The sequence below is a fragment of the Vulpes vulpes genome, chromosome 7 (genome assembly GCF_048418805.1).
Source record: "Vulpes vulpes isolate BD-2025 chromosome 7, VulVul3, whole genome shotgun sequence".
Taxonomy (NCBI): domain Eukaryota; kingdom Metazoa; phylum Chordata; class Mammalia; order Carnivora; family Canidae; genus Vulpes; species Vulpes vulpes.
In genome coordinates, this window is record NC_132786.1 from 76461002 (window position 1) to 76477315 (window position 16314).

Below are 16314 nucleotides of genomic sequence, written 5' to 3' on the forward strand. Positions count from 1 at the left end.
ACTCATATTCACACGTTTAGGGATTCTTTTATTCTCAGAATATGTTTTTGCCATGTGTAGCACTGCTCTTTGCATAAAATGTATTATAAAGCTTAAAGCAATTATTGACTTTCTACGCATCTTTCCAGTAAACGTAAAATTGTGTTAAATGTATTGAACTTATATATTAATCAAGTCACTTCTAACAAGATCTTCCCCTTTCCCTTTGATGATGACACGGTGTTGCAGCCTGTACTCAAGTGTGTTAACATGGATGTTAGTAAGTGGGATTTAGAACTGCCTAGAATGCAGTAATACAAATAAAGAATATACTCTCATAGGAGCAAAATAGTAGTTTTAAAAGATAGTGGTGCAAAACTTGACTGCTTTGGGATGGGTAGATATATGTTTTTAATTAGGTATTTGAGAAATACTCATTCATGAAGAATAAGTTCTCTATGATATGAGCTCTTTTATGTCATCAGATGGGAATATGATGATGAGAACAGCCTTTTTAAGAACAGGCATTATATAACATTGATTGCCACAAAAGGCCTGTCTTGTAAAAAACATAATGTCTGTACCTCAACTTCGTTAGCATAACACTAACAGTAATAACTGGACACAGAGTTAAAAAGGAACTTGGGGAGCCCTAATGTTTTATGCATCTAATTACCAGAAATCTGATTGTGTTGGAAGGAGGGAGGTAGGGAGCACTGATGAGATAGCAGTGCCTAAAACAAAGGAGAACATTGTCTCTTTGTATCTGAATCACTGTTCTTTGAATCATGAGGCAATCTTCAATGCACATTAACCCTTTGCCAGCTTGATACAAGAAGCAAAGTGGAGCCACTGTATTAGGCATCGTCACTTGATGCTTGAGATGAGTAAGACAAACGATTTTTATCTTGTTTCTTTTGGGTTCAGGTTTTAGTGTTCACGAAGACGTATTTTAAATCTCAAACCATTTGATTCAACTTGATGAAATTTCTACCTGCTTTTTCTGGGTGCAAATAGGAGTAGTAGGACTAAGTTTTGTTGTCTGACTCATCTTCTGGTCAATATAAGAACAGAGCCATATGTCTGTGGAGAGCACAACCAGCCAACATCCCTTCAGTATGGCAGGTTCTAGAATGCCTAAGGATCCCATAGAGGTTCTCAGACTCATCTTTGCAAACCGCTGGCTGGCTTTTTTTTTTTTTTTTTTCCAGGAAAAAAAGTGTCAATTAAATGGACTAAAAAGAAACTAACTTGTATTAAAGGGATCCAGAAATGCTGAAGACTCCTTTGGGCATGAAAGAAGAGGGTTCTGCAGAGTCTCCTCCTGCTGCACTGTGCAGTTTTGAATTGGCTGTCAAGGTGGTGCTAGAAGAAAGGTCTGATTTTCCTCTGTGCCCCTGATGAACCTGTGTACTTGAAAAGGTCAGAAGTGAGATTAATACGGGTAGACATAAGAAGAGTTTCCAATTTACCTCTTTACTCATATATAATTCATACATTATTTATCAATGCTTCTGTGTGCTGAGAGCTGGGATAAGCACAGGGGAACAAAGGCAAGAATGATGTGGATCCTGTTCTAGTGGAGGATGACAGACAGGAAAACAAGTAAGAGCCGTAAAGTGTAATGCAGACTCTGAAGAAGTTGAAGGTGGAGAGAGAATAGTCATGACTACATAGAACACAGGTCATTAAACTTGTTTCCTCAATGGACACATTTAGCCATGAGCATGATTTAATTCCTCATGCTTCCAATTTAAAGCAAATGCTCAACACAATATATATTAAATGTGACAGTGTTTAGAACATAAGTTAAATTATGGAGCTACAATTACTGCTATTCTGTGAGTATATGAAAAGGAAATTAATGGGTAGTTGAAGTTCTGAGTTACTCTGAAAATATCAAGAAGCAGGAGGAAAAAATTCCAGAACATCAGTTATTGCCTTAGCTTTGCAACTAACTAGTTGTGTAATCTTGCCAAATACTTAATTTTGGCCTCAGTTTCCTTACTGAGAAAGCCCCTGTTGTAGGTTGTCATGATTACAGAAAAACTAAAAGACAAGAAGACTAAAAAAAAAAAAAAAAAAAAAAAAAGGAAAAAGAAAAAAGAAAATCAAGAGTGTAGATTCTTAATAGCATTTTTCTGTGTATAAACAGACTTTAAAGAGCAACTGAATGATTTTGGATGTCCCTTGAAATTCAAACCAAATTGGAAGCCAGACGGTTGTTACCCATAATCCCCACATGAGATGAATCTCAGGAAGCCCATCTGCTTGAATTCCCTGTTTCCACATGGAAGTTAGGATCTCCAGCTATTCATAATCTGGTGAGTCATTTCCATCTTTTTTTCTTTTCTCATGTGTGCCAAAGAAAATTTCTGCTGAGGAATATAAAGATCTTAATCCTGCCTGGTGTCTCTGGTGTATGTAGTAAATGTCCTTATCATGAATATCTGTAGAACTCAGAAGAGTACAAGGCAATATTGTGCATTTCATAAGTAAAATTCTATTCTCTACTACAACTACTCAGGAATTCTAACCCAGATTGTTAAAATCAAGTTCCCATTTCTAGGTTCCTCCCCTGTCTGGTCCACTTGTAATGCACCACCAGATTAATCTTTCAAAGCAGCTCTGCCCAATAGAATGAACTCTGATGGTGGAAATGTTCTATATCTTTCCTGTCCAACATGGAAGTTAATAGGTATTGGGCACTGTTGAGCATTGAAATGTGATTAATGCAATGGAGAGCTGAATTTTTCATTATATTTAATTTTGATTAATTTAAACTTAAACTTAGGTAACTACATGTGCTGCTGGCTTCTGCATTGATATTATAGTTCTCAAGCACAGCCTTGACCATGTCCCTCCTGTGCTTAAAACTTTAGACAGCTTTGCTCTGTGTAAAATGTATCACTAAATTATCTTAAACTGGTATTCAAGAAATTGTATGAACTGTTCTTAAAATTGCTTTTCATGCAAAATAAACATTTCATCCAAAGTGAAATTTTTCTATTCTCAAACTAATCTCCTATTTTTCAGCAACTTTATTTTTTCTTATGATTTTTTAAAATGAGAATGACATTTTGTTCATTTACTTAATTATATTTGATATCAAAATCTCTCCTCTTAAATTTTCCCACCTCTATAAAGTCTTATTCATAGAAATTGATGACTCTTGTTCTCCTGAAATCACTTTTTTATGGCATTTAGTACATTTTACTTTATATCTTCACTGTTTATGTCCATACGTTAAGTCAATTACTTGACTGCAAGCTTTCTGAGACTGTTGTCCATGTCTAATTTAATTTCCTATACTTCCTGGCTCTTCTCACAAAGAGGAAATATAAATTAATCATTAAGCAAACAATCAATAGCGTTGGGTTTAAATCCCAGCCACCTGAATTAATACCTATGTAAAATGATAAGCACAACCAGGCACATAGCAAGTGCTCCGCAAATGCGAGCTAATTCGTAAGTGCTAATGATATAGGTTCAGGATTTTCATAGGCAGATTGTCATAATCATTTTTTGATACACAAGCAAAAGGTCATATTGTTTCATTGAGAGAACAAGAACAGCAAATATTCTCCAAGACTGTTAGAGAAGTTAGAGAAAGAAGCTTGTTCTCTCTCACTGCGGGAATTCTTGATCTACATTCACCTCTTTTTCCATTAATAAAAAAAAAAAAATGGAGTTTGGGGCAAAATGTCAAAAGATTTGAAACTTAGTACCAGGCAGGACCAACAGCAGGTCATCCTGAAAGCTCTTCCTTGGTAAAGCCAGCTCCACATCCACAAACATGTGGTTTCCTGCCCTCCTGCCATCTACCCATGTTCCCATGCCAGAACCCACTCTGCAGCACCAGGCTTGAATGGCTTGTTTCCTTTGGTCCTGGGTTTGAAAGGAATTATAAAGACATGTAGGTGAAAATGGAAGAGCACAGATTTAAAGAGAAGCCGCCCTTTCCAGCATTTGAGAGAATTCTTTGTTCTCTGCTTTTGGACACTAATCTTCAGGTTGATTATTTAGGCTGATTTTTTCACAGTGTCTGAAATCAAATGCTTTTGAAACTATACAGTAGAGAATTTTAGCTTTTTAAAAAAGACCATTTATTCATAAGAGAGAGAGAGAGAGAGAGAGAAAAAGGCAGAGATACAGGCAGAGGGAGAAGCAAGCTCCATGCAGGGAGCCCAATGTGGAACTTGATCCTGGGACTCCAGGATCATGCCCTGAGCCAAAGGCAGATGCTTTAACCGCTGAGCCACCCAGGCATCCCATAATGTGGTTAGATTTGAACTGAATAACATAAAAAAGCATTTGCATGGTACCTGGAACATAAAAAACAGTGTATTTAACTATTTTCCCTATGTGGTTCGTACTAAAACAAATACTCTGAGTTATTAAAGAATAGTTCCTTCACTGGCTAGACTACTTATAACCCTTCCATGTAACCTTGACTATATTATTAGTTAATCTTTTATTTGGAAATAAAAATTTCTAGCTTAACAAAAAGTAGCAATGTTAATATAAAGGATCCCCTTATACCATTTAACCCAAATCACCAATTTTGAAAATATTTTGCTCCATTTGCTTTATTACATGTACTCTCTCTCTATAAAATATGCGTAGTTTGTGTAGGTATGATATGCATATAGTATTATATTGAATCATTAGAGTAAAAATTATGTACATTATGCCTCTTACCCCTAGATGTTTCAGTGTAGATTTTCAAAGAACGAGGACATTCTCTAAGATAACTACAGAACAGTTATTAACCTCAGAAAACTTGACACTAATACATTTACCTAATCTGCAATCCATACTCCAGTTTTGTCAAGTGTCCTAATTATATCTTTAGAGTATTCTTTTCCCATTTGGTACAGGATCTAATCCAAACTCACATACTATATTTAGTTGTCATGTCTCATTAGTCTCCTCTAATCTGAAGACCTTCCTTAGCCTTTTGTCATTTCCTCTAACATAGTGTAGGTGAAAAGTCTTTTTACGATGATTTAAACTTCTGTGGGAAGCAGGTTCTGAGATGGTTCTCAATGATCCCTAGTATCTGTGCTCTGTTGTGGCACAAAGGTGGATTTTGTGACTTGCTTTTGACAAACAGAATATGACTAAAGTGATGAACTGTCACTCCTGAGATTAGTTTACAAAAAGATTAAGTTACCTCATACCTTTGCAAGCACCCAGCTTGCCTCATCAATATACTAATTCTCAGTATAAAGAAACTTGAGATTTAGTTTTGTCCTCCTAAAATACCAAAGGCCCAAATGTCAGTAGAACATTTTCTGAAAATTTCCAAAAGTTTTATATATATATATCAACCTATCTGATTTTATTTTTAGAATCATGGTAGGTCTTTTCTGCTTTACCATTGTATATGGCCCATTCTTATCTCAGCTCCTGACTATTAAATAATAAATTTTTAATAAATCTGATGTTTTATAATGAAACTTTCAAAGTTTATACATATATATACATATGTATGTATATATATGTCTCATGTAAACATATGTATATCATATATATAAGCCTATAAATTTGTGTAAAGCCCATAAAATATAATTTAAAGCCTATGTCAGTCCAGTGTATATTACTAGTCCAAGTAGCTCACTTAATTATCAACCCCTACCCTTTTGAATGATTATCCCATTTTCAATTAGAATTTTTGCCAGATTGAAACTCATAATTATAAGACAGTCCTCCCTCTTTACAAGCTATTTGTTAATGGTACAAAAGGTTTTTCCAGACACTAGAATCCATCTCTTTCCCATACTAGCCAATTCTCAAATCCTGCTAACATGCTACCAAAATTCTTTTTTTTTTTTTAATTCTTTTTGAAATGTCTCTATAATGATCCTTTTATCTTTTTCTTGGGCTTCTAGGCTGGGTGTTTGTAACCACATGTCCAGCTGTCTGTAAGAACAGAGAAAATTTTTTTCTGTTCTTGTTATTTATTTTCAGTTACAAGACATGTGACTTTCTTTTATAACCACTGATCTTTAAAACTTTTGTAAAAACTCCATATTTCCAAATATTCCATAATTTATTTATCCAATTCACTAGGCCTGTATTAAACCCCTCAGAACTCCTGGAGCGAAGTTTACCCCACTAGAAAGTGATGGGAGGGCTTAAAGCAGCAATTCTTTTTTTTTTTTTTAAGATTTATTTATTTATTTGAGAGAGAGAGGGTGCACACATGCATGCTGGAGGGGCAGGGAGAAGGAGAAAGAATCTCAAGCAGTCTCTGCGCTGAGTGCAGATCCTGATGTTTGGCTTGATCTCATGACCTTGAGATCATGATGTGAGCTGAAGCCAAGAATTGGGTGCTTAAACAACTGTGCCACTCAGATGCCCTGGAACAGAAATTCTTAAACTTTTGTTTTAGGGCATTGTTACCTTCTTACAAACTACTGAGTATCTCAAAGAGCTTTTGTTTAGGTTTGTTAGAACTATCAATATTTACCATATTAGAAATTAAACAGAAAATTAATTAATTTTTATTTTAATTAATTAACTAAGTAATATTAAACTCATTACAGATTAACATAATAACATATTTTTAATGAAAAATAACTATTTTCCAAAAATGTAATTATTGATGGGAAGAATTGTGTTGTTTTACTTTTTAATCTCATTAATGTACGACTTACTAGATGCCAGTTAGATTCTTATATCTGGCCTGCAACCAACCCATTATAATATGCTGTTTTGCTGGAAGTATAAAATAAAAATCCATCCAGAGGCAGACATGAAATTGGAAAGAGAAGTACATTAATTGCCTTTTCAGATAATTCCTCTTTAAAACTATACCAAAACTCAGTAAGTGGTAGTTTCTTAAAGATTAATTGCAATGTGGATTTGAAGCCCTATTTTTCTTTGAAGCCCTGTTTTTTAAACAACTTTTTATACTGTCAATAAACTTTTCTTACATTTTTTTAAAAAAATGTCTGCCAAGTACTCACTTTTTTCCAAGCAGTTTTATTGAGATATATATATAATTCATCTATGATAAAAGTTATCAATTTAAATTTTAAAATGTAGTGGTTTGCAATACATTCACAAAAGTAAGCAGGAACTAAAATAAATTTTATTTTTTAAATTTTTTAAAATTTTTACTTATTATTATTTTTTTTACAATCAATTTTACAACATTTCATCACCGCAGAAAGAAATCTCACATCCATTAGCAGTCCTTCCCCATTCCAGGACAATCCCCAAATCCTAGATAATCACTCATCTCCTTTCTGTCTCTATGAATTTGTCTATTCTGAACATTTCATATAAATGGAGTCATATAATATGTTCTCTTTATGACTGGCTTCTTTTGTGTAGTATAATGCTTTCAAGATTCATCCATGTTGTATGTATCCAGTATGCCATTTTTTTTTTTTTTTTTTTGTTCCTGAATAATATGTCATTGTATGGGTATTCCACATTTTGTTTATTTATCCATCAGTTGGTTGTTTCCCACTTTGGACTATTATGAATAATGCTACTTTGAATATTTGTGTACGTTTTTGTGTGTGGAAAGACATTTTTAATTTTCACAGGCACACAAATGTAATGTAATGGGACGGATTGCTGGATCTTTTTTTTTTTTTTAATTTTTTTTTCAGAATGCTGGATTTTTTTTTTTTTTTAAGATCTATTTATTTATTTATGATAGTGAGAGACAGAGAGAGAGAGGCAGAGATACAGGAGGAGGGAGAAGCAGGCTCCATGCAGGGAGCCCAATGTGGGACTTGATCCCAGGACTCCAGTATTGCGCCCTGGGCCAAAGGCAGGCGCCAAACCGCTGAGCCACCCAGGGATCCCCCAGAATGCTGGATCTTATAGTAATTCTATGCTTATTTTTTTTAAGATGATATTTATTTATTCATGGTAGAGAGAGAGAGAGGCAGAGACAGAGGCAGAGGGAAAAGCAGGCTCCATGCAGCGAGCCTGATGTGAGACTCAATCCCGTGACTGCGGGATCATGCCCTGAGCCAAAGGAAGATGCTCAACCGCTGAGCCATTCAGACGTCCCGTAATTCTATGTTTAAAATTTTGAGGAACTGCCTACATGTTTTCCACGGTGTGTGCGCCATTTGACATTCCATTCCCAAAAGCAGTGTAAGAGGGTTTAATTTCTCTATTTCCTTGCCAACAGTTATTGCCTATCTTTTATTGTAGCTATTCTAGTATGTGTGAAGTGAGAAACCACTGTGGTTTTGGTCTGCATTTCCCTAATGGACATTACTGCCATTTACATATCTTCTTTTGAGATATGTCTAATCAGAAGCTTTACCCCTTTTAAACTGGGATATTTATCTTTTTGTTGTTTAAAGAGTTTTTTTTTTAATATTTGAGATACTGTACCCTTATTAGATATATGATTTGCAAATATTTATTCCGGTTCTGTGAGTTGCCTTTTCACTTTTTTAAATATGATATCCTGTAGAGCACAAAGGTTTTTAATTTTAACGAAACCTGATTTATCTATTTTTTCCTTTGTCAGTTGCGCTTTTGGTGACATATCTAAGAAACTTTTCCTAACCTGCAGTCACAAAGATTTACTGCTATATTTTATCCCAAGCATATTTCAGCTTTAGCTTTTACATTTGAGCATATAAGCCATGTCAATCTAATTTTTGCGTATGATATGAGACACTGTTCCAGATTCATTTTTTTGTGTGTGTCTGGTTACCCAGTTCTCCTAGCACCATTTGTTGAAAAGATTCTTCTTCCTCCGTGTCACCCTTGTCAAAATCAAATGACCATAAGTGTGTGGGTTATCTCTGGCTTCTCAGTTCTATTTCATTGACCTATATGCCTGTCCTTAACACCACTACCGCACTGCGTTGATGACTATAAATTTGTGGTAAGATTTGAAATCAAGCAAAGTGAATTCTCCAGCTTTGTTATTTTTTCAAAATTGTTTTGGTTGTTCAAATATCTACCTATGAATAATCATAGTTTGTTTGTTGGTTGTTTTTTGGGTAAATATGTGTTCTATGGTTAAATTGTTTAGTTCTGCTCTCAGCTCAATCACACAAGTACTTTTCTCAAGACAACCGTTATGCTTTATAGCATATAGCAGAAATGCTTTATGCTTTCTTCTCATTTTATCAGGCAGAATATTAAAGGATGTGCACTCAAGGATTAAGATTTAATAAAATTAATAAATTTCACTGCTTTATTAGGACAATCTTTAGAGACCTGGCTTTGTTGTTGCTGTTAAGTGTATGTGTCAGTGAAGAACCCAACTACTGGTACGTTGTGGTGGCACTGCCTTGATTCCTAAGACGCCAGTAGTTTTGCCCACCACAGATTTTACACAATTGGTGCAAATGTCAAAACAGTAAAAAAGTAAAAAAATTTTTTGCATATATTTGGCAATATCAAATCTGCTTAAAAGAACATCCGTGATGAGTAAACTTTCAAAATGCCATTATGATGGCCTCATAACTTCAGAAAAAAATATCAACAAAATTTTAATTCATGTTTTATCAAATATATGTAGATTAAAAATAATTGTCCAAGTAATCTTGTTATTCTTATGAATCTTTATGTCTGATAGAGAAGGTAGTTGTTACTATTAGTGCTATTATTACTTGGATAAGGATGTTTTTAAGTCTCTTAAAATAATTCCTTGACCCAGAATACTATGATTGTGTGATAAAATATTTTCTATAAACAGTGTAGTTTGTGGCTTTTGCATTTTGGATAGCATAAAATATTTTAGACAAAATGTTCTTTCAGTGAAATTTATAATTTTTCTACTACTAATTACCAAATGTCAGAACTAATTTTTCTCAGATGATTATTCCTCTAACATAGTCGACAATCCCAGGCATTTAACTCATTCATTAAAATGCAATGTGATTTCTCCAATGGTTTTCATGACCATTAATGACATGCATTATCATGCATCACTAATTTCCATGAAGAACAATGAGATACTATTGTATTGGCATTTACATTTACAGGACTTTACTAACTGCATGCTTGTGAAGAAAAGGACAAAAGAACCGGGGCAAATTAATCTCAGTTTTTTGTTTTTATTTTTTTTTCTTAGGTTTAAACATGTTATATTAGTATTTGATGTTAGAGTTGCTGCTCCATATTTTATTATTGTGTAATTTTCATTAATAATTGGAATAAATATGTAGCTAAGGACAATTGTTAAATTATTAAAAATAAATATATAATTACAATAATTATGAGTAAACTTGGAACTAAAATACTTAAAATATTTCAAACTCCAATTTTAAAGAAAATATTTGGATTAAATGTTCCAAAGCCTTTTCTTTGAAGTTTTGCATTTGCATTTGTTTTCATTACATTCTCCAGTTTGAAGTATTTATTAATTTGAAGACAAGTCAGTTAACTTGCTATAGGAATATCTCCTTTTAATGCACTTTCACTTTATTACACTTCACAGATATTTTGTCTTTTACAAATTGAGAGCTTGTGGCAGCCTTGTGTCAAAACTATCAGCATTATTTTTTCCAAAATTTGCTCACATATGTCTCTGTGTCATATTTTGGTAATTCCTGCAACATTTCAAACTTTTTCATTAATATTGTATTTCTTCTGGTGATCTGCAATCAGCAATCTTTGATGTTACTGTTGTAATTGTTTGGGAAGCAGCACAAACCATGCCTACATAAGAGTGTGAACTTAACTGATAAATGTTCTGACTGCCTTACTGAGCAGCCATGCCCTGTCTCTTTCCCTTTCATTGGGCCTCCCCGTTCCCTGAGACACAATAATATTGAAATTAGGTTAATTAATTATCCTATAATGGCCTCTAAGTGTTCAAGCGAAGGGAAGAGTCACATTTCTCTCACTTTAAATCAAAATTTAGAGTGATTAAGCTTAGTTTAGAGGGCAGGTCCAAAGCTGAGATAAGCTGAAAGCTGTGCCTCTTGAGTTAGACAGCCAAGGTGTGAATGGGAAGGAAAAATTTTTGAAAGAAATTAAAAGTGCTGCTCCAGTGAACACACACATGATAAGAAAGCAAAACAGCTTTGTTGCTGATATGGAGAAAGTTTAGTGGTCTGAATAGAAGATTGAACCAGCTACAACATTCCCTTAAGCCAAAGCCTGCTCCAGAGAAAGGCCCTATCTCTTCAATTCTGTGAAGGCTGAGAAAGGTGAGGAAGCTGCAGAAGAAAAGTTTGAAGCCAGCAGACATTGGTTCCTGAGGTTTAAGGAAAGAAACTCTCCATAACATCCCAGTGCTGGTATAGAAGCTGCAACATTATACAGAAGATCTAGCTAATATTGTCATGGATGACGGAGGGGTTTAAGACTTTGGTGGAGGAAGTAACTGCAAATATAGTGAAAAGAGCAAGAGAACCAGAATTAGAAGTGGAGCCTGATGATGTAACTGAACAACTATCACCTGGAAAACAAACAGTTGCAATCCCATGATAACACCTTGAAGGGTGAGGAGATACTTCTTGTGGATGAGAAGAGATGTCTTGGGATGGAATCTATTCCTGGTGAAAATGCTGTGAAGACTGTTGAAATGATAACAAAGGATTTATAATATACAAACTTAGTTGATAAAGTAGTGGCAGAGTCTCAGAGGATTGACTTCAATTTGAGAGTAGTTCTACTATGGGTGAAATGCTATCAAACAGCATTGAATACCACAGAGAAATGAGTGAAAAGAAGAGTCCATTGATGTGGAAAACTTCCTTTTTGTCTTATTTAAAGAAATTGGAGATGCGTGTGTGGCTCAGCAGTTGGGTATCTGACTTTGGCTCGGGTCATGATCCCGGGGTCCTGGAATCAAGTTCTGCATCCGGCTCCCTGAGAGGAGCCTGCTTCTCCCTCTGCCTGTGTCTCTGCCTCTCTCTCTGTGTCTCTCATGAATAAATAAATAAAATCTTAAAAAAAATGAAATTGCCATGGTCACCCCATGGTCACATTAGCAACCAACACCCTGATCAGTCGGCAGCCACCAATATCCTCCACCAGCAAGATTCTGATTTGCTGAAAGCTCAGATGATGGTTATCATTTTTTAGCAACTAAGTATTTTCAAATAAGGTATCTATGTTTTTTAGACAAAATGTTATTGTACACTTAACAGGTTATACGCTGGTGTAAACATAACTTTATATGCACTGGAAAACCCCGATTTGACTTGCTTTGTAGCGATGGTTTGGAACCACACCTGTGGTATCTTCAAGGTATGCTTGAGCTGTACATGCTTTTTCGTGGTGAGGGTTAAAGGTCTTATGGTGCTACTATTACAGTGTTTACATTAGTATTCACTAAAATTGCAATTACTTTCTGATAAAGGTTAATTTCTGAATAACGAGCATTTTGTTTATCTGACTGAAAGACCATGAATGGGTATTTGTCCTTTGGTGAAAAATCACATACTGAGTAATTTCAGTCTTTCTGTTGACTGTCTCCAGAAAGTTTGTCTGAATCCTCCACTAAAACAAAAAGATTCAGTTTTCCTCAAATTTGTCTAAAAAAATCATTTTCAGGGGTGCCTGGATGGCTCTGTTAGTTAAGTGTCAGACTCTTATGCATTAGCTCAGGTTCATTATCTTAGGGTTGTAGGATTGAGCTCTGTCCTCAGCGCAGAGTCTGCTTGGGATTCTCTCCCTTTTCCCCTCCCTCCTGCTCTGCCCCTCTCCCAGTCCCTCTCTCATGTTGTGTGCTCTCTCTCTAAAGTAAATAAATAAAAGATAAAATATCTTCAGTTTTATAAAGCAAAAATATAGAATTAATACAGTAATCAGAGTTTATATCTGATGGACAATATATCAAAATGTTCTCATATGCTCATTGACTAAAACATTCAGTTGGAAAATTAGTAATTGATATGCAAATATTTCATCCATTAAGGTGAGGTTTACTCAAAATGATATGATTTCTCTTTAAAATAACAGATTCTCATTGCAAAGACATGTTATTTTCACCCTGTTTGTATGGAGCAACAGTGACTCTCAGGAACTGATTAGTTTAAATCACAGATGTGTTTGCCTTAGGGAAGTACCAGTAGCCTAGTTTTGCCCATAAAGATGATAGCCAGAATTCACATAATTTCCAGTCCAAAGCCACAACTGTCCCAATTCTAGTATTTCATTAATTAAATCGGAACATAGTAAAGAGGAAAGGAAGATTGAGCCTGCAAACATTTAATGTCTGTATGCTTTTATCTAAGGCTAAAAATATAATTCTGTATATTACTAGGGATTTGCTCTCACTAGGCTAACATAAGTTAGGCAACTCATTTGTATAGCACTTGAAAAATTCATTTGCATCAGTCATGAACACATGGATGCATAATGAGGGTGGGTATTTTTCAGGAAGAGAACACACATTTGATTTGACATTTTCTTGTTGAACTTGAGGCAGCCAGCTTCCCTGGCTTTCTTCCAACTTTTCATCCCACCAAACTTTCCCTCCTACTCATCAAATAATTACAGCATTCTTCATCATAAAACATAGGCAGATGGGTTCCTGTGTCATTATTTGTAATCCGATTGAAAAGATCTGTTTTTGCTTCTCCTGGCCCTAGTTGCATAGTTTTCTAAAATCAACATTCAGCTCCTTAAATTCACAATCTTTCTTCTGAAACTTACCAATAGCATTTTTTTTGCAACTTTTTCATGTATTTTCTAGTCATGCATAATCTGTGAGTGAGAGTTATTCATATAGAATGTTGGAAACTTTTTTCTCAATTCAATAACAAGATCATACTTTTAAAATGCAAAGTACCAAATGAGTATTATCTAATAACAACTTTATTGAAGTCATCCACCCTTTCTGGTAAATGTAAATGCTTCATTATTTAAACATGCATTTAAGGACCATTATCATGGGTTCTATTTACTCATTATTATTTATCCTGGATTATCTCATAATTGGATTATTTCTCATTTTCTTGTAATAATTCCTTGAAGTAGCATCCAAAAAGCACTAAGTGTTAGAAAAGCTGTTGGAATTTCTTAGAATGATTGCCCTGAGTTTCCAGGTTACATTTTCCGTTCACTATTAGGATGCCCCAAATTCTCTGTTGAACAAAGGAGGGATATATGATATTATGTCTTTAACCTGCCCAATCAATATTTTGTACCCATATCCTTGAATTTTTTTAATCTATAAAAAACTATGTAAATCTAATGTGTAAAAAATAAAAAGAGCAAGCCCCACTGATGACATATGAAATATGGAAAAGTATAGTAAGAATAAACATCAGTTTACATACTGAGGTCTGAAACAACATTTTGCAGAAAGACATTTTTCCATTCTACAAATTCATATCCTAGAGAAAGTGAGGCTGTTTTCAAAACTCATGGCAGTTCATTAGTCATAGTTAAGTCTTTGCGTAAGGAGTATGAGCCTCTGAATTTTTAGCTTTATTAAAGTGAAATTTCATATCCTATATTTAGTAGACACACCAACCTGATGCAGTCACAAATTATAGAAATATCTCAGCAGGGGAAGGGGAGGGAGGGGTGACAATTACATGAGAGAATGGGTTTCCCAGTTCTTTCACTGGTCTTCATCCTCAATCCATCACCTTCTTGTTTCTATCTTGCCAACCCATTCATCAACATACTTTAAAAAGAGTGCTTTATAGGAAATACAAACTTTCTGGAGACAGTCAACAGAAAGACTGAAATTACTCAGTATGTGATTTTTCACCAAAGGACAAATACCCATTCACGGTCTTTCAGCCAGATAAACAAAATGCTCGTTATTCTATCTGAAGCTGCCTACTGCATACAGAGCACATTGCTCATTATCAGGAAAAGTTAATTCTGGAAAGGTAGAAAAATCTCTGCCTCGGGGAGTTTATGTTCTAAAAACAACTTGACACAAGCTATTTCTGATAGATAAGTGATAAAAAAAAATGAGGCACAAATGTTATAAAGATGTCTACTCAACTGATAGATTCTTCTTTAAAAGGATTATTATCTGGCATCATGTAATAAAAAATTCATTGTAGTGGGGATTAGGAAATTGTACTCATTTGAGCTCTGGCTTGATTGAGTGTGACCTCGATTATGTTACTGAATATCTTTGGGCTTCAAATTTAGTGTCTGAAGAAAACAAAATTGATTGAACAATTCCTAATTCACATTATTCTGTATTAGTTTATATGAAGAAAATGTCTTTTTTTCCTTTAAGAAAAATGTCGTTTTTAATGACCAATGGTTTCAGTTTTCCCTGTTAATGCATTTAATGTCTCATTTTCTATCGTATCTTTTGAATTTCTGTCTGGCGCTTAATATCCTCATATATATCTTTATATATCTGTCTATCTCCAAACATATATTATATGTACATTTCTCTTTTTTTTAACGAAATAAACAACATTGATTTTTTTTTCACATGGCAAATCACTTTTCATGGATATCTAATTCCCATAGCCCCATAGCACTCTCTGAGGTATTAATATAATTATGCTCATTTTCCAGGTTAAAGACTTGGAGACACAGTGAGATTCAGTAGCTGACCCACAGTCACATTGACAGTAATTGGGGAACTGAGATCCAAGCCCAGACTGTCCAACTCTGGGGGCCACTCCACTGTATCACCTCTCTCATTGCTGGCTTCATACTATTACTCTAGTTTTTCAAGCATTTCTTTTTCTAGGCAGATTGATTTCTTTGTTTCCAAGTAGAATCCTATGTGCTTGTTGCTGGCTAGGTCTTTCCATTTTGTCCACCATCTTGATTGATACAGAGTTTCAGGCAACCATTGTTAACCATGAGTTGATATCTCAGAAGAATCATTTGGTAATGGTTCCCAAATTTAAAGCCTTGACTGTTCTGAGCACCTGCACTGTACCATAGATTCCTCAGCTAACATCTTATTTCCCCCAAATCTGTAATGCCCTTGTATTACTTTATAGGTAAATATAACACAAAGTGTCTCTAAACAGGAAGAATTCTCTATTACTCCCACTCCCTCATCACTTGTACCCAGTCTTTACAACCTGATATTTTTGCTTGCTCCATGTCTCTCAAACCCCATTCTTCTTATCCATTCTATAGTCATTGCCCTAAATCGTTATCACTTCTTGTCTGGATTATCAGAATAGCTATCTTATCTGCTTCTTATATCTCCTGCCATGCCCTACTGCAGTTCATCCAGCATAAATATGGCACAGTGATCTTCAAAAAAGATTAATCCTTCAGTTTTACCATATCATCTTCAGCAAAAAAGCAGAACTCTGTGTCACAACTTCTAGGACTTTTCTTTTTTTTTTTTTCTTTTTGTTAAAGATTTATTTATTTATTGATTGATTGATTGATTGATTGATTTCAGAGAGAAAGAGAGCATGAGTTGGGGAGAGGGACAGA

General features: G+C 34.8%; 1 long non-coding RNA gene across 2 annotated transcripts in view; it reads left to right on the forward strand.

Moving 5' to 3' along the window:
* Positions 1–848: 848 nt before the first annotated feature.
* The window catches only part of LOC140599693 (uncharacterized), a 279725-nt gene continuing 264259 nt past the window's right edge, over positions 849–16314 (forward strand). Inside the window, exons 1-2 of one of the 2 annotated variants that reach the window (XR_012002645.1) lie at positions 849–1401; positions 2135–2303. This is a non-coding gene — a long non-coding RNA (uncharacterized lncRNA). Of the gene's footprint in view, positions 1402–2134; positions 2304–16314 lie in introns of those variants that run through there. The other variant, XR_012002646.1, reaches the window with a different exon arrangement.